The sequence below is a fragment of the Aethalodelphis obliquidens genome, unplaced genomic scaffold, assembly GCF_003676395.1.
Source record: "Aethalodelphis obliquidens isolate GAN/ISIS:26980383/991018 unplaced genomic scaffold, ASM367639v1 scaffold37, whole genome shotgun sequence".
NCBI lineage: Eukaryota > Metazoa > Chordata > Mammalia > Artiodactyla > Delphinidae > Aethalodelphis > Aethalodelphis obliquidens.
This window is the reverse complement of record NW_020837981.1, coordinates 6,527,464-6,545,099: the sequence shown is the minus strand read 5'-3', so window position 1 is coordinate 6,545,099 and position 17,636 is coordinate 6,527,464. Positions and strand designations below refer to the sequence as shown.

At 52.7% G+C, this 17,636-nt stretch overlaps 1 long non-coding RNA gene across 4 annotated transcripts in view; it reads right to left on the bottom strand.

The window, feature by feature from the left end:
- LOC113632546 (uncharacterized) overlaps nt 1-17,636 on the bottom strand; it is a 211,382-nt gene that overhangs the window by 174,613 nt on the left and 19,133 nt on the right. For 2 of the 4 annotated variants that reach the window (XR_003437855.1, XR_003437857.1), the window contains exon 2: nt 11,920-12,038. This is a non-coding gene — a long non-coding RNA (uncharacterized LOC113632546). Of the gene's footprint in view, nt 1-11,919; nt 12,039-12,183; nt 12,561-14,785; nt 15,183-17,636 lie in introns of those variants that run through there. The other 2 variants (XR_003437856.1, XR_003437858.1) reach the window with 2 other exon arrangements.

Here is a 17,636-nt window from a genome sequence, read left to right as displayed (position 1 = left end):
AGGTCCTCAAAAATGAACCACGACAGCAGAGTGTTAGAGTTGCAAGAGAACCCCCCTCACCCACTAGACGATGCTCTGCATGTATGGACATCGGCACCTGGCCCTGGGGAGCAGGCCCAGGCTCCTTCTCAAAGGGACTTGTAGGCCAGACAAGGCCAAGGCCCAATGCACACCAACTTGGGAAATGGAGACCTGGACCAGAAGTTAGGAGCTTCCTCAGCATCTGACAGCATTTTGGGTGGCAGAGCCAGCACTCAAGCCAAGAGCAGGCACCCGGGCCTGGCTCCCCAGGAAGAGTGGTGGCCCACCTGAAGTCACCTGGAGAAGGATGGAGGATCCTGGCGCCCCAGGGTGTGGGCTGGCTCTACCACCAAATTTCTATGTCACCCCAGGCATGTCCCTGATCACCTGGGCCTCAGGGTGAAGATGATGAGCAGAGTATAAACCTGCCGGAGCACAGGCAAGCTCTGAGTAGGGTAGCCAGGACAAAGCGTCCATCTACCCTAAAGCCAGAAGGATCTGGGTGGGAGAGGGCTCTGTGGCTGAGTGGGCCTCTCATTCCTCCTTGGACACAGGCAGAAACACATGCACTGCCCCTTCTCACCCAGCCGGCCTGGCTCCTTGCAGGCAGCAGCTGCCCATGACATTCTCAGGGTAGCTGCAAAGGCCAGGCCCCCTGGTGCTGGCATTCACCCACCCAGGCCCAGTGCTTCTGTGGACTGAGCCAACTCCCAGGGCAGCGGCCAGTACCCAACCAGCCACCCACCCCATAGAGCCTCCCCTACTGGCCTGTGAGTCACTGAGGCCCAAGTATCAGGTCATCTAGTCCAGCCTGGCCCAGAGCCTTGCCCCAAGATGCTCTGCAGGGGTGAAAAGGGCCCAGTACTTAGAAAAGTTATGCAGTAGAGCTGGTCTTGGAGATCAAGAGCTCATTGCAAGTTAAAGGCACAGACAAGGCTTTCAGGAGGAAACAAGACTAGGTTCTTAAACAGCCTATGTATGTGCGTGTGTGTGTGCATGTGTTTTAAGGGCACGGAGAGAGACGTGTAAAGACACAGCCCGGACCGTTAGCATTGCCTGCCCTGGGAAGTGAGAATTACAGAGGGTGGTGGCTATTGGCAACTGCTTTATAGCACTCTATACTTCCCACTGATCATAGTGAGTACGCATTTCTTTGGGAATTAAATTAATTATTTAAATAAAGTAACGTTAGGAAAGGAAATCTGTTTAACTTTGTTTAATCCAGCAGTTCCCAAACTTATCTGATGATGAACTGTTCCTTTGTGTAACGCCTAGAAGCACCCCCTGGAAGAGGGGATGTGCACGCAATATACTCTGGAGAAAGATAAACTTGTCTAGTTTTTAATAGATAAAACCATGGTCCTTTCTGACTCCGGGAACCAGGAAGAGGAAAGGGTTTGCGGAATCCAGACACTGCATCAACCTCGGAGATAGAGCAGAGCCCGCAGCTCCCCAAACACCAGTCCAGACACTGCTGCTCTGCCTGGCTCCCTCTCTGAGGTGGGATGAGCTACAGGCATGGGTGGTGAAGAGGGTACAGTGTCACAGGGGAAACACCTGGTACAGAGAGAGTGACAGGACCACAGAGGAGTAGGGCAGACCCAGTGCTGCGGGGTAGGCACAAGCCCTCCTGGGAAGAACTGGAAACCAGGAGCCGCCACACGGCCATGACATCCTGCAGCCAAGCATCAAGTCCCAGCTCTGGTCCCTTCCAGCTCCCCAACTCTGGGCAAGTTGAATTTCTCTTTCTCTGGGCATGAAATAGGGTCCAGATGGGATGGTCCCTAAGGTCCCTACAGCCTGAAATTTTAGGATTCTCAGCTTCACAATGACCACTGTAGGTATGACCCTACGACTTATCACCTCCACTTTGTAGGTGATATAACTGAGGCTCAGAAAGGGTAATTGGGGTTTTTTTTAATCAATGTATCTGCCTTTTTTTTTTTTTTTTTTTGACTGCATTAGGTCTTCGTTGCTGTGCACGGGCTTTCTCTCTAGTTGCGGCGAACGGGGGCTACTCTTCGTTGCAGTGCGTGGGCTTCTCGTTGAGGCGGCTTCTCTTGTTGTGAAGCACGGGCTCTAGGCGTGTGGGCTTCAGTAGTTGCAGCACGTGGGCCCTAGAGCACGCGGGCTTCAATGTACCAGAGCCAGCCCCAGAGTCAGACCACCTGAGTTTCTAGCACTGGCTCCACCTCTTAGCAGCTCTACGGTTTTGACCGGTCGAGTAGCCACTCTGAGCCTCAGTTTACTCCTCTGCAACTGGGAATAAGCCCTCACTGGTTACATAGCACAGTCCATCATGTCAAATTCACCATGGGGCCCAGCACACTTAGGTCTTTGGAAAATGGGAGCTATTATTTTTACTATAACTCTATAAATTATCCCACAGTTGAGAGAAAAAGGAGAGGTAGGCACTGAACTCCAGGTGTACTGGCCTGCGGGTCGGGAAATCTGTGTGCCCCAGGCAGATCCCAGGACTCGTCTACAGACTGAGTCAACTCCCACGTCAGTAGCCAGCTTGCTGCCCGTTTGAGGCTCCCATTTGGAGCCTCCGTTTCCCCATCTGTAACAGGAGGGGCTGGACTGGGTGACCTCTGGGAACACACGGATCTATCATCTGGACAGAGGAAGGTCTCCATGAGATACTCTTTTCCCACAATGGGTTGGAGGATTTTGCTCTCCAGCAGCCTGTCATCCTTTTCTCAGGGGTGGGTGTGTGGTTGATGCATTAGGAGAAGGAGGCATAGGTCAGGGACAGGAATAAAGAGAACATGAATGGGGCACTTCCTGTATACCAGGCGCCATCCCAGGAGCTGTCCACAGATGAATGCATTTAGTCCTCAGAACAAGCCTATGAGGCCACAACTAGTTAACCCATTTTATAGACAAGAAAACTGACAACCAAAGAAATGAAGTCATATGCCCAAGGTCAGAGGGTTGGTGAAGCAGGATTTGAACGCAGTCCTCCCCAATCTTCATGGCTCCATGCTCTAAACTGCTGAGTGGTGTCAGCTCTAGGTCTCTACGAAAGACAGAGACCCAGGGAGGGAGAGATGGGACAGGGCAACAGGTGCAAAAAGAGCAGGTGCAACGTCCCAGGGCAGCCTGGGCACGTTTTCAGGGAGGGGAGTGGGAATCCCAGCTGGGAAACAATCGTTTGCCTCCATTTGGGGCCTGCTGAGTTTCAGAGTCATTGTGCCCAGACAGGAATGCACAACCCTCTCCCTGGGGGGCTGCAGAGGGTCCCACTGCCACGTCACCGGGAAGGAGGCACCTGCTGGCCTGAGAGAAAAGTGGGGCCTGAACTGCTTTGTCTAGTGGCCACTGGGCCCGGAAGATGCTTCACCTGCCACTGCTTGGTCACTCCAGTCCAGTGACCCCCACTAAAGCCACGCACTCCAAGACAGTTTGCTCCCCAATATCACATGCAAAATGTCTGTCAGCTCTTGACACTAATATTATTTAAGGCCCAAAGTCTAATGTAAGGCTTCCTTTTAGGGAGATTGTCTCATTTAATAAAACTCTCTGTCTCTGTTCCCCCAAGGTAAGCACGCTGATGATAACGTATTCCCCGCACTGTGATTTGATCTGGGAATAGAATTAGCACACAGCCTTCCTTCATTGTCAGATTGGTATTTTTATTATTTTCCCCGGAATAAATAAACAGGAAGCCATCCAGGTGAAAGGCAGTCATCTGCCCCCAGGACCTTTAGTCGCTGGCCTCCTAACTGGGTCACCTCTCCTCTCCAGGGCTCACTCATTCACTCATTCATTCTTTCACTGATTCAGTCAACAAGCTGCCCCAGTGTCAGTACCCTAGGCTGTACCCAGGCTCTGAGCTAGGGAGTTGGGGTGTGACTAAGACAGAAGAGCCCTGTCCTCAGGGAACTGACACCTTCATGGTATTGCCCTGCACCCCTCATCTTCCTTCAACTGCCCCCCAGCCCGAGTGGCACCAGTAGGACTGCCAAGAGAAAATTCAGACTCTCGCTCACACGAAGGCATTGATGAGAAAGAAGACCTGGGCTCAAGGGCATCCCTGTCCCCACACCACTGTGGCCCGAGGCAAGTCACCTGATCCGTTCAAGTCTGTTCATTCCTGGGTGGGAAGGACATAATGAAAACATGGGCTTAGAGTCAGACAGAACCTGGTTCAAATCCCAGCTCTGCCTCCTACTAATCGTGAGACCCGGAGCAAGTCACTTTGCCCTGCAGTGTGATGCCATCGTTTGAGACACGACCTGCTTTACAGAGATGTTGTGAGCAGGGGCACAGCAGTGAGAGAGGAGCTCACCCCAGGAGCCACTGAACTTGCACAGTCCTGAGAGGAGGGGACCCAGAAATGTCGTGTTCTCTTAAAAAGGAGGAAGTTTAAATGAGATGATGTAGGTCAAGTGCCCGGCTCGTGGAAATTACTCAGCAAACTTGCTGTCACCATCACCATCGTCAACACCATCATCATCATCATCAACAACGCTGCTGATATCACTCATCTAGTGAGGAATGAAAGCTCTTTCAAAACTCTAGGGACCTAGACTGGAGGGTGTGCAAGGCTGGCACTAGGCTGGGAATTCTCGCCCTGTAACCACGGGCAAGCCCCTTCTCTTCCCTGGCTTAGGTGTCCAGCTGTGACATCCTTCCTGGCCCTGACGCCCCAGTGCCTGCGAGCGGCTGGGAGAACACGTCTGTCACACTGCTGGGCCCTCTGTTACTAGCTGACCCAGGGAGGGCCAGGGGCTTGGCGGGGCCTGGGGACTCCCCCAGCCTGGGGATGCCACAAACAAGGCTACACCAGGCCTCGAGCTGAGCCCAGCAGGCAAAGATGGGGTGCTCGAGGGTCCCAGCGGAACGGGGCTCCAGGGCTTGTCTGGCCCTGCTGCTTAGATGAGCTCTCCCTTACTACACATCACTAGAGGTGCCTGAAAAAGGAAGAGAGGTGCCTGGAAAAGGACAGGAGTTCAGGGCTCAAGTCCGGCCCTCCTGGCACTCACTGTGGGAGGCGTTCTGAGCCTCCGCTTCCTGCTATGACATACGGTGCACCGGTGACAGTTCTGGCAGAAATGATCACTCAAGAGGGTGACTGAAGAGAGTTTAATGAAGGGGCTTCTTAAAAGTGTAAGCAGGGTTAAAGGAAAGCGTAAAGGACTGGTGAAGCACCCCAGGGTTAGCGACAGTGGGAGCTGCTGCCACCCCTAGAATGATTCCAGAAACGCCTGTAGGTTGGGAGCTGCCATGAAGGAGAAGACAGACCAAGAGGAGCTGTGGCGTTTGCTAGAGGAACACAGCCATTACTGACCCACGGTCCAGCCGGGAGGAAGCTCCGGAATGTTTGTGGATGGAACCAGAGAGTAAGTGAACCAACGAATCTGATCTCCTGCTGATTTATCCCGAGGCAGATGCCATTTTCCAAATGGCTGCTTCAATAGCTCCCCTCGCATACACTCTTCTTATAGTAGGACTTTAACGCTCCGTGAATCTGGGCACAGCTGTGATTACAGCGGAAGTGACACTATGAGATATCTGTTAGGTCATAAAAAGCGATGCAGCTTCCACCTGGTTCTCTTTGGGACGCTCACGCTTTGAAGTGAGCCACCATGCTGTGAGGAAGCCCAAGCAGCCACGTGGAGAGGCCACACACAGATTTTTCTGTGGACTGCCACATCGGAGGTCCCGGGCCACAGTCAGTATCAACTGTCACACAGGTGAGTGAGTGAGTCTTCAGATTTCAGATAATTCTATCCCCAGCCTTAGAGGCTTCCAGCCCAAGGTCCCAGACACTGTGGGGGTGGAGACAAGCTGTCCCTACCGTGTACTTTCCAAATTCCCAACTAATGGAATCAATGAACATAATCAAATGGTGGGTGTTTTAGGCCACAATGTTTGGAGTAGTTAGTTAGGTCAATTGTTTGCTTTGGTCCATAGGGACCATGTTCCCAGAGCACAGAACAGGGAGGAGAAGGGTGGAAAAGGAATGTGAGGGGGAAATGGAGAAAACCCAGCAGCACAGATGCCTCACATAGGGCAGGGCTTTGAGGACCCATCCAACCTGGCAGAATCTGAAAACCCATTCTTACACCGAAAGTTAGTTCCAGTAACCTGAAGAATTGCCCCAGCTGCCTCAGTAGCCTTTTGCGTCTCGAACCTGTGTTCCCCACGCCCCATTCCGACTCAGCCCTGCCCAAGCTGCCAGAGAAGCAGAGCACCCCCACTACCTGGGCACTCCGTCCTTGACCAGTCGACCCGCTGCATACTCTGACTTGGCAGGGGAAAGAAACGGGTGGCAGGAGGGCCTGCAGGGACAGGCCTCCTCACTCTGCCCTACACATACCAGGCACCTGCACACCCCTTGCCCTCCCCTCACCTGGAACTCTCTCCTCACCACACAGCCAACACTACCAGTACCATGACACCTTCAAAGAATTAACCCTCTGCCATGGGCTGCATGTTTGTGTCCCCCTAAACATCATATGTTGAAGCCTTAACCCCCAAAGTGATGGTAGTTGGAGGTAAGGCCTTTGAAAGAGAATTAGGTCATGAGGGTGGAACCCTCTTGATGAAATTAGTGCCCTTATAAGAGGAAGCACTAGAGAAATGGTCTCTGCCATGTGTGGACAGAGCAAAATAGGCAGTTGGCTCTCACCAGACACGGAATCAGCCAGCACCCTGATCTTGGCCTTCCAGCCTCTAGAACTGTGAGAAATAAATGCTTGCTGTTTAAGCCACCAGTGTGTGGTATTCGCTATAGCAGCCAGCCCAACTAAGACACCCACGACCACTACCACCCTCCCCTTCCCCTGAACCCTGTTCCAAGATGCACATGGTTGTAATTTTCCTGAAAATGCCAACAGGATAATTTGAGGGCAGCATCTGAGTAAGAGAGCTAGCATACACAAGATTTGTCTCCCCAGGAATGTAGAAGGGTCTGTTCTAAATCCCATGTGTGCCTTCCATCTGCAGTCCTGGGCAGGGCTCACAGCTGCTTGCTAGGAAATCATCACCAAGGCCACAAATCCTCCCGGCTCCCCTGTGCGTCCACAGCATCTTATGTCCGCTCCCCCCAGCCCAAATCTCCCATTACCATAACTAATAACTTCCCTAACCATGCTGCCACGGGAGCAGGACCCATGTCTTCCCAACACTCCCGATAAAACAATAACCACACTTGGTGTTTCAGTCACTGCTAACAAGAACATCGCATTTCCTCGCTTGATCCTTGCAACATTATGAGGAAGGTGGCTAGCATTATCTCCAGCTCACAGAGGGGACAAGCTCAGAGAGGTGAAGTGACTTGCCCAAGGTCACTGAGGAGGTGGGGACTAGAGCCAGGACTCAGAGCCAGGTCCGGCTCTCCCCACATGCCCACCCCCACAGTGCTTTATCACCTCTTCAGCTCCAACATAGAGCAGAGGGCTGAGCACGAAGCAGGAACTCGACAAATATTTGTAAACTGAACAAAACCTTAACAAATTCTCGTTGCATGAATACAGCTCTTATACGGAAGAGAATCCAAACACCACCATCCACTCCATGCATTCTGATGCGCTGATGTCTTTTGTTTTTTGCAGGGGTTTTGTTTCCTCCAGCAACGCGAGTGGGCGGCAAGGAGGTACACAGAGTCCCCTGGGGAACTGTTTCTGCACAGCATCTCAGATGTGAGGTGGGGAAACATTCTAGAACAAATAGGTTCTGGTTATCACAACACCACTGAGAGAGAGGTGGGCAAAGACTCCAGATCCCATTTCACATATGACAAAACTCAGACCCCCAGAGTCAAGGGACCTGTTTGCAGTCACTCAGAGAAGGAGGGCCCACACCAGCTGTCTTGATGTCCATATAGGAGACTTACAATTCCCTGGCTCCCCTACTTCCAAAATGCCCAGCTCTGAACACTACAGCCTCGTCAAAAGGATAGAGGGTACGGCTCTAGGGAAAACGTGTGGCAGCCTCACTCGATCAGACGGCCGGGCTCTGAATTCTAGCAGAGACCAAAATGAAGCTTCCTGAGGCAGAGGCCTCAGCACCCCACACACCTCCTCCCACCTCCCCTTCCTCCTTTCTGCACCCAGCAGGCAGATCGTCAGACCACGTGGGCTGAATCTCCACAACCAGGCAGCTCTGCGGAGGAAATGAAGGGAACTTCTCAGGCCCTACGCCCTGTCGGCAATTGATGGCTCTGGCTGGGAATGGGGTTCTCAGAGGACTGTGACCCTCAGAGGGGTCTCCTTGCCAGGGAGTGAGTGATTGGAGACCCCCTCAGCCCAATCTCCACTGGACACTCAGGCCCCTACCTCGGCGATGAAAGGAGGTAGAGTGGACCCAGCCCCAGTCTGGAAGGCAAAGCCCTCTGGTCCTTTGACTTCCTGTGTGACTTTGGGAAAATCACAACCTTTTGAACCTCAGTTTCTCCATTTGTCAAACAGGTTCATACTACCCTCCTTTGCTGCCTCTGGGGGTAAATGTTCATCTGCAAAGATAAAATGATAACGCTTAACTTTACACCTATTTACTATTAGCTCCCCCACCCCTGGTGCTGACTCGAGCTGTCCAGGGTGTGTTCTCATGGTCTGGAGGTCAGTCGCCCTGGCCTGACTGATGGTGAGTGTGATTGCCCGTGGCAACTGGAATCAGGCTACATCCAAGGGACAAGGTCGAGTCTTAGCTGTGAAGGCAGCCAAGGCAGTTTCTCGGGAGCAGTATTAAGCATCATCACAGAAAGGGGATGAGGCAGGGGGTGAGGAACCACAGAGATGAGGCTGGTCAGGAAGCAGCAGCAGGGCAGTGAGGCCACCTGCTCAGGAAGAAGCCCTATTCTTGTCAGGGGACATCCACCCCATACAAGGCCTGGCAGACCACAGCCCACAGAACGTGGACCAGGCTGCCAGGAGTCCGCGTGGCCAGAGCCTGGAGGGAGACAGGCCTGTGTGGCCGAGAGCAGATCCAGCACCAGCACTCTTCAGCCTGTAACTGAGTCCCGGGTCAATCTGGGATCAATGTGCTCAGAAGTACCATGTGTATGCACTTGGTTATATCTTGCCTTGTTCCAAGAAAAATGATTTAAAACATACACAAACCCATAAGGGATTTACAAGGCTACCTAAAGTACTGCAATAAAACATAAATTAGAAATTGATAAGAAAGTACAGAGGCAAAACAGAGGAAAGGACATTAAATGAGACAGAAATATGACTAGTTCAGAAATGAGGACTACAAAGTTCTAAACGTTGTTTCAGAGGATCCAGATTGTCGATCTGAGCTTCCTGGTAGCAACTGCAAAAGGAGAAACCTGCTCAGTTACACGATTCCATGAAATAAAATATAAATATATAAATAAAGCCTGATATTTAGGAAAATCATAACTGCTTCTGATTATAGAGCAGGAATATTTCCTGGCAGTCTTCATGATAAAATTCTATGAATAGACACAAAACAAATCTCATGGAGATGTTTTCTGGGGAGTGACATCATACAAAGAGACAATTTAAGAGAAGTAGTCCTACAGGGACCAAACTAATATGCTATGGAAGCCATCCTCCCCTGGCCTAGCTTAAGGTACTGGCAGATGAGGCTGGGATATTTTAAGCAGGGAGCATTATTGCTATTACTGCTAATAGCATTGGTTGCTATTTATTTATTTACCTAAAATTCTTTCACGCCACCTATACTTACTGAGCACCTAAGTAGTGCCAGCATTGTGCAGGGCATTAGAGAAGCAGAGGTGAGCAGGACAGACATGAACCCTGGCCTACTAGGGCTCAAGGTCTTGGAGGAGAACCTGTAAGTGAACAGGCAGTTACAGACCACAATTCAACAAGGGTCCTGATGGGAAGCCCAGGTCACTACGGGAGGACAGAGAAAAGGCCTAATGCTGCACATCAGGGAAGACTGCCTGGAGGAAGTGAGGCCTGAGGTGGGCCTGGGAAATACCTGGCAGGTGAAGAAGCAATGGCTAGACCACCAGAAATCAGCATGCCAAAGAACCCATCATTGCCCAGAGACGCCACTGAGAACAGCCTTAGGAGGGGCCCCAGAGGCCAGGCCTGGTTGGGTTGGGTCCCTCACCCAGCCACTGTCAGGATCAATCTCAGGCAGAACTACGAGTGTGGCCAAGCTGGGAACAAATGCCCCAGCATCCTCTCTGGGTCCTTCCAACTCGTGGGTGCTGCCCCTTCCCCCATTCTCAGAGCTTGGCCCTGCTGCCCAGGAACCATGGATATCAGGCCCTCTCGGTTGGTTCACAGCCAAGACAGGCTCAGCTTGGAGAGAAGCAGCAGGCAGTCCTGAGAACAAACCACTCCTGGATAGGAAAACAAGCTCGATTGTTTTAGAGCTGCAAGTGCCCTTCGACATCAGCCAGCCCAACTCCCTCATCTTATGGAGGGGGAAACTGAGACACAGAAAGGGGAAGTTATCCAAAGCCACACAGGCTGAGAAGTCCGTAAGTCCAGAGGCAGGAGAGAGCAAAAGTAAAGAGGAGACCAGGCAAGTCAGCCAGGAGCCCTGGGGGGAACAAAGAGGAAAATTCCAGAAGAAGCTCGACAAGAGGAGGACAAAGGGCCTATATCTGAGGCCATGGACACGAGCCACATCCGAGATTTGCAGTTTTCTCATCTGTTCAATGGCAATAATACTGACCTGCCCCACAGGGTTGCCGGGGGAACTAGAGGGTACCTTGTAAACTGTAAAGTCCTGTGCACCTGGAGATGGCACAAGGGCCCAGGAAGAGGGTGGCTTCAGGGGTAATAATGAGCCACACCAATCAGCGTGCTTGCTGTGTGCACGGCACTGCGGACAATAACCCTCTGATGAACGTAATCATCACCCCCATCTTACAGACTAAAGAAACTGAGTTAAGTAGCTTGCCCAAGACATCAGAGCTAAGAAGAGGTAGAGTGGGGATCAGGACTCTTAATCACACACAAGAGGGCCTGAGGCAGATCCGGATCTGGGAACTTATTTCTGAGAAAGGAGTGGGCGGAGGAAGCTGAGCAGATGCAACCCCCAGGAGATACGGAGCCCCCCCCCCCCCCCCCCCCCACCACCCCCAATCCTGTACCCTTCCCTTGGAGCAATGATTTGCATGCAGAGTGTGAGCCCAGCCAGCTGCTCAGGGGCCAGGAGGAAAAGATGGTCTGGTTGGGACCTCTGAGATGACTGCATGGTACATCCCAGCTGGCACAGCTGTACTGGTCATCTATCGCTGCATAACAAATCACCCGAAAACATGGCACAAAACAATTTACCCTGCTTCCAGATTCTATGGGCCAGGGGTTCAGACAGAGCATAGCAGGGATGATTGGTCTCTGCTCCATGATGTCTGACGCCTCAGCTGGGAAAACGCAAACAGCTGGAGAGGCTAGATGGCTGGGCTCAGCTGGGACTGTTAACCAGGGCACCTAGACACGGACTGTCCATGTGACTCGGGCTTCCTCACAACATGGCAGCCTCAGGTCAATGATTCTTATTTCTTACATGGTGGCTCAGGGCTCCAGGAGCAAATGAGCTCCAGTGAACAAAAGGAAAGCTGCATGGTCTTTACTGACTTAGCATCACTTCTGCCATTCTCTGTGGAGTGAAGCAGTCACAAATCTGCCCAGACTAAAGGGGAGGGGACGCAGAGGTTATTTCTCAATAGGAGGAGTGTTGAAGAATTTGTGGCCATGTTTTTAAACCACCACAGTCGCCATAGGTGGCCCAGCAGCCTGATAGGGGAGCATGGCAGGGACCCACGCCTCTGTGGCAGATTGACAGAAGCTGAAGGAAGTCACATTCAGTCGGGACGGACCCAGGACCCAGCCAGGACCATCTAGGCCTCCTCTACCTGTGCTACTGGGCTCTTGCACCCCACCTTTGACTCGAAGCCTCCCCCAGAATGATGACAAGGTTAGACCAGGTACTCACAAAGGCAGGGCTTCATCGCATCTCTGCTACGGCAGGACGACCTTGAGTGAGTCATATGACCTCTCAGGGCCTTGGGCTCCTCACTGCATCATGGTGAACGCTGCCTCGCTTCCAGGTTTCTGGGGAGGAATGGAAGAGAGAACATATGTGAAACCCAGACACCAAGTAGGCTCCCAGGGAACACTGGTCTCCTTCCAGGGAGAATTGGGTGGGTGGGGGGGGGGGTTGTCACATGCAGGGAGAGGATCTGAGTGCCTGACTCACGGGGTTCTTGCCCAGGGACTTCACCAGGGTAGCGTGTCTGCACTGGAAGCTACAGCAGGCACCTCTCGGGCCTGTGGCTCCCGGCTCTAATTACAGCTTTCTCGACAGGTTTCCTGTTGGGATCTGGCAGGGTCCCCTTAGAGGAGTCACGGATAATGAGCAGCTGACGGCAGAGCCTCCATCCATGGGGACATTGACCCCAGCGCAGGCCTGAGCAGGCCTCCCTAGAAGGACAGAAGGCCCTCAAAGTTCCCAGTCTCAATCCTGCCCTATATACACACACATACACACACGCACACACGACCACCACCATGGCCACCAGATTTCCTGGTCTCTGCTTGCACAGCTCCAATGACGAGGAGCTCACTACCTTACAGGCAGCTGGCCGACCTCCAGACAGTTAGAAGCACATCCCAAATCAGACTGCCCTTCAGCTTCTAGCTGTTGATTCTCAGGTCCTCCAAGATCCTGGCAACATGGAACTGAAGAAAGGGCCCAGCTTCTGGTGGCAGGAGGAACTGGGTTCACATTCTGACTCTATCATATCTCAGGTTCTGCAGCCTTAGTTAAGTCCCTTCACCTCTCTGAGCCTCAGTTTCCTCCTCTGTAAAATGAGAATAATACTACCCAGGGGGAAGGGAGTTTGGGAGGGTGAAATGCCCAGCGCAGGATAGATGCCAAATAAAAGTCGTATCCGCCCCCTTCCCTCTTGTACACTTTGCATTAGGGTGGCTTCAGTAGGCTCAGATTCAAACAAGCAACTGCCCCGCAGAAGCACTGGACCACCTGGAGAATCAAGGCGACAGAAGCCCACTTCCTCAGTCTCACAGCAGAGCTTCACTGCAAGCTGGAGGTGGCAGGGTGGGGGCAACCTTGCGCATTTCAACTTCTAGGTGCAACTGAATGTCTACCAGATAAAAAATGGGCTGATGGATGGATGGAGAGACCAACAAACAGACAACCGAACAGACAACCGAACAGTTTCAATAAGTTTCTAAGTCTAACCAGGAAACACCCACCCTCTTTTAGTCCCAGCCTTGCTGGAGGTCATATTTTTGTTGAGCAAGTGTGTAAAGCAGTGATTTTTAAACTTTTATAAGCTTCAAGGAGGATGCTTGTAAAATGCAGATTCCTGGGTCCCACCTCCAGGGATTTGGACGCTGTGGGTCTGAGGTGGGGCCCAGAGTCTGCATTTCTAACCAGCTGCCAGTTGATGCTGTTGGGCCATGCTTTGAGAAGGGCTGGAGCAGAGCAGAGCCACCGACTTCAACACTCTTTGGATGCCAAGCCGGTGTCCAGGGTGGCGTCCCTGGCTTGGGGCATTTCTGCAGGAGGGAGGAGAAAGCTGCCCCTCCCAGCCCTGGGACGCAAAGGGCGATGTGATACCACCACCACCTCCCACCTCTTCCAACGTTCTGCTCCCGTCTCCATCCCATATTGAAGCAGCCGGCCTGGGCTCTCTTCAAAGCTGTGATGGCATCGTTGCAGACAGGGCTTACGTCCAGAATGAGAACACCTCCCTGCAGGGAGTTCAGGCTGCACAAAAATCCCATTAAATAGGTGAGGTGTGCAGAGGCCATGCAGAACAGCCACCCACGACAGGCCTCCCTGCAGGAGGGAAGAACCCCGGAAAGGAGGGAATCGAGTCTCCTGGCTTCCCAGACACACACATACACACACACACACATACACACACACACACACACGCTTGCTTACATGCACACTCACACAGGCACACACACACACATGCACGCAAGCACGTGCCACAGAGGAGGACCCAGACCCTCCCACAGACACCCTTCCTCGCGTGGCTGATGGCAGCAGAGCCTCCGTCCAGGATTCAGCTCACGCGCTAACTTGCTGCACTACCTTAGACGAGTCCCTTCCCCCCCCAGGTCTTAGCTTCCCCGCCTGAGATGGCTGGCCTAGGCCTTGCCTAGGGAAGGAACTGGCATTCACTGAGCCACCATTGCATTCATTTATTAATTCTTTCATTCAACAGGTACCTATAGAGCAATTCCCGTGAACCAGGATCTGATTATAGCACCGAACAGAAGTGAAAGGAAGCTCGTGCCTCATGGAGGTGGCCCAATTCTTTGCACTGCGTGCTTTAGCCCTTTTATCTCATTTCACCTTCACCTTCTCGTGTCACCTCCAGACAACCACGTGAGCTGGATGTCCTCATCCCTGCTTTACAGATGAGAAAACTGAGGCCTGGAGTAAGTGGCAGAGCTCGGGTTCAGAGCTGGTGTTCCACAGACCATCACATGGCCCTGAGACCTCTGCCCTAACCAAGCCCCACTTCCTCCCAGTCTCTGCTGGGTGGGGGTCATTCCCTCCAGAGTACTCCTCCCCCCAACCCTCCAGGGTCCACCGCCTCACAAGGAAGTAGAAAGGTCAGTAGCCATGGGGATGACTGTTCCCACCCCGCCCCAGATGTGGGGATTCCAGGGCTTCTACCACGGCCCCCCCTTCCACCGATTACAGGCTAGGCTGCTCAGACCCTCCCTCAGCAGCGGGTGCCTGGAATCACTGGGTGCTCTGGGAGCGCTGGCAGGCCTTTCTAAGTCCCTCATCCCCACCCACCCTGCCCATCACCTACTCCGAGTGCCCATACGTGATCCACGAGGTAGAGCGAGCCCACGGCGCAGGCTCTAACACAACACGGCTCCCCAAATGAGACAAGTTCTGCCTCTGTGCACTTATCCAGTTTTGCAATCCAGAAACTAGAAAGGGGCTAATTTAATTTCAACATACAAGGAAGCTTAGTGTTGCTATGGAAAGTAAACTTTATCCTGAGTTATGCAGGGTGGGAACAAGCATCTTCTCAGAGCTCAGGGCCCTTAAGGTCTCAGCCAGCCTTGGCCACATGCCTCTCTGTTCCACTTTGAAGATGTGCCCAATCATTTCCCAGGGCCCAGAAAACTCCCTCTCCCCTCTGCCTCTCCAAAGATGCCCATCTGCCGTGGCTCCATTCACCTTATATGTCTTCCAGGAAGCTGCTCTCGGCCCACTCGCTCTCCTAGTTCCCACTGCTCCAGCTCACAGCTCTCAGGACTGAGCTCTTGGGCCTGGTGTTCGGCCTGTGGCTGATTGCTGGGTTCCTGCGGCATTCGTCAGGTTGAGGAGCCCGTGCAGGGGTCACATCAGGAACGATCTAAGACACCTATTCTTTCAGAGACTCTGCAAGATTGGAAAGTGTTACTTGCCTTATTTACCCTCTTCCTTTTGCAAACCTACAGTGGAGTTTTCCAGAGGCTTCAACAGATTGAACGCAGAAGCAGACATAAGAACCCAACCGTCTTCTCTTAAGTGAACCATTTTTTAAAAATATTTATTTATTTTGGTTGCACCAGGTCTTAGTTGCAGTGGGCGGGCTCCTTAGTTGTAGCATGAGAACTCTTAGTTGCGGCATGTGAACTCTTAGTTGTGGCATGCCAACCCTTAGTTGCAGCATGCATATGGGATCTAGTTCCCTGACCAGGGATCAAACACAGGCCCCCTGCATTGGGAGAGCAGAGTCTTATCCACTGCGCTACCAGGGAAGTCCCAGTAAACCATTAAAGAGAACTGTGAAAACATACAGTGGTACCACTCTTAAATTTTTTCATTTTAGAAAATAGTTATTTGTCCTGAAAAATACGTTAATGGTTGATATGTAATGACTTATTCTCGTTGTTCTTCAAGAATAAATATTTTATGATTTCTCAGTTTCATTTCGAATGTGGTAAATATCAATAGACACAACCCCATAAACAAAAACTCTTTTGGGTCCTCAGTAATTTCTAAGAGCATAATAGGTCCTGAGACCAAGTTTGAGACCCTCTGGGTGAACGGAAAGTGCCCATCCAACCGCTGCTGACTGAACGAGAGCTGGGGCCTGACAACGGGCAGCTGGGGCAGGTGACCTGGCAGGGTGGGAAGCCGACCTTGAACTGGGAAATAAGGAGTGAATTGGGCAGGCAGCTGGGGGAGAGGGCCTGAAAGGAGGCGTGGACAGAGGCCCAGTGGAGAGTGGAGCTGCCAGGCAGCCACATCCGTGAGGAGCAGGGGTCCAGCACAGACACACAGAGAGGAAGAAGGGAACGTGGGAGTTGGCGTAGGACAGACAGAGCAGAGAGCTGGGAAGGAGGAGGCCCACTGAGGGTGATGCCAGCACTGCAGCCTCGGGGGGTTCTCTGCTGCATGGGCCCCAGCTCCTGAGGCTCCACACCGCAGTCCAGCCTTGTCTGCAGCCCAGGGAACTGGCTCACCCCAGGCCCCCACGATGTTCCTCTTTTCATTCAGCCCTCCCTTACTTGAGGTCAGCTGAGTACCTCTGTGCTTTGCCATCCTCTGAGCCCAACCAGAACAGCCTTGAGTTCTATCCTAGCTCTGAAACCCTGGGCAAGTGCAGAGCACCCGTCCTCTTGCTGTCAACATGGAGATGGCAAATCCAGCTCACGGCTCAGGGGACGACTGACATCAGAACACATGCGGGGGCCTGGCACGTGCTGGGCCCTCAACAGGTGCAGCTAATATTAGTATGCTTGCTCCTGCCTCGATGGCTACTGTTATTATTAGTGGTGGTATTAATATCCCAGCAGGAAATGGTCTTCAAGGTCACAGAGCTGCCGATGTTACTGAGGGACAAACAGGAAGGCCAGGAGCGGTCAGAAGCAGAGCTGGAGTCAGAAACCCAGCGCATCCCAGTGAGACTGAAAGCTCCTGGGGGCCGGGGACATGGCAGCAATGTCCACACTCACGACTCCATCCATTCCTTCTCTCTGCTGTTAATTTTTTGGACACATCTCATGGGCCAGGCACTAGGCCAGGTGCCGTCTGCCCGTGGGCTTGGCCCCAAATTGGTTCAATCAATGTTTGTAGATCAATCCATGGCCTCTCCCATCTGGCTGGCCACTGGGAATCTAGGCCAGGGGTGGGGTTTGGAAAGGATTTCATGAGCCATCCCCTGACCAGCAGTAACAAAAACACAGCTGTTACTCCGAGCAGATCCCACTCTGGGGCCCTCTGGGGCCAAAAAAGGCCTGATTCCTCATCCTTTTAGCTAGGTAGAACACAAGGTCCGGAGAGGTTTCGTGCCTGGCCCAGGACTCACAGCCAGGTCTGGGAGAGCCAGGGAACACAGGCTTCTCAGCACAGGCTCTGGATTCCAGAGTGTGGCTAGGGATGGCCATGGAGGGCCCCAGCAGGTGGACACTGGTCAGGACGGGCCTGAGAGTGGGGAGCAGAGACCAGGGTCCTCATGGGCAGAGGACGGGGTCTGCAGTGGGGGGAGTCTGTTGGTGCAGCCATCCCAGAAACCAAGCCCCTGGAACAGCCACTTCTCCCGCCCTCTGCTCAACGGAGTGGCTTCACACTAAAACAGCGGGGCATGCATGCTGGACGAAGCCGACTGTCCTAAAAAGGAAGGAAGACAGAGCGTGGGTCTGGCAGAGCCGTCCGTCCTAGCC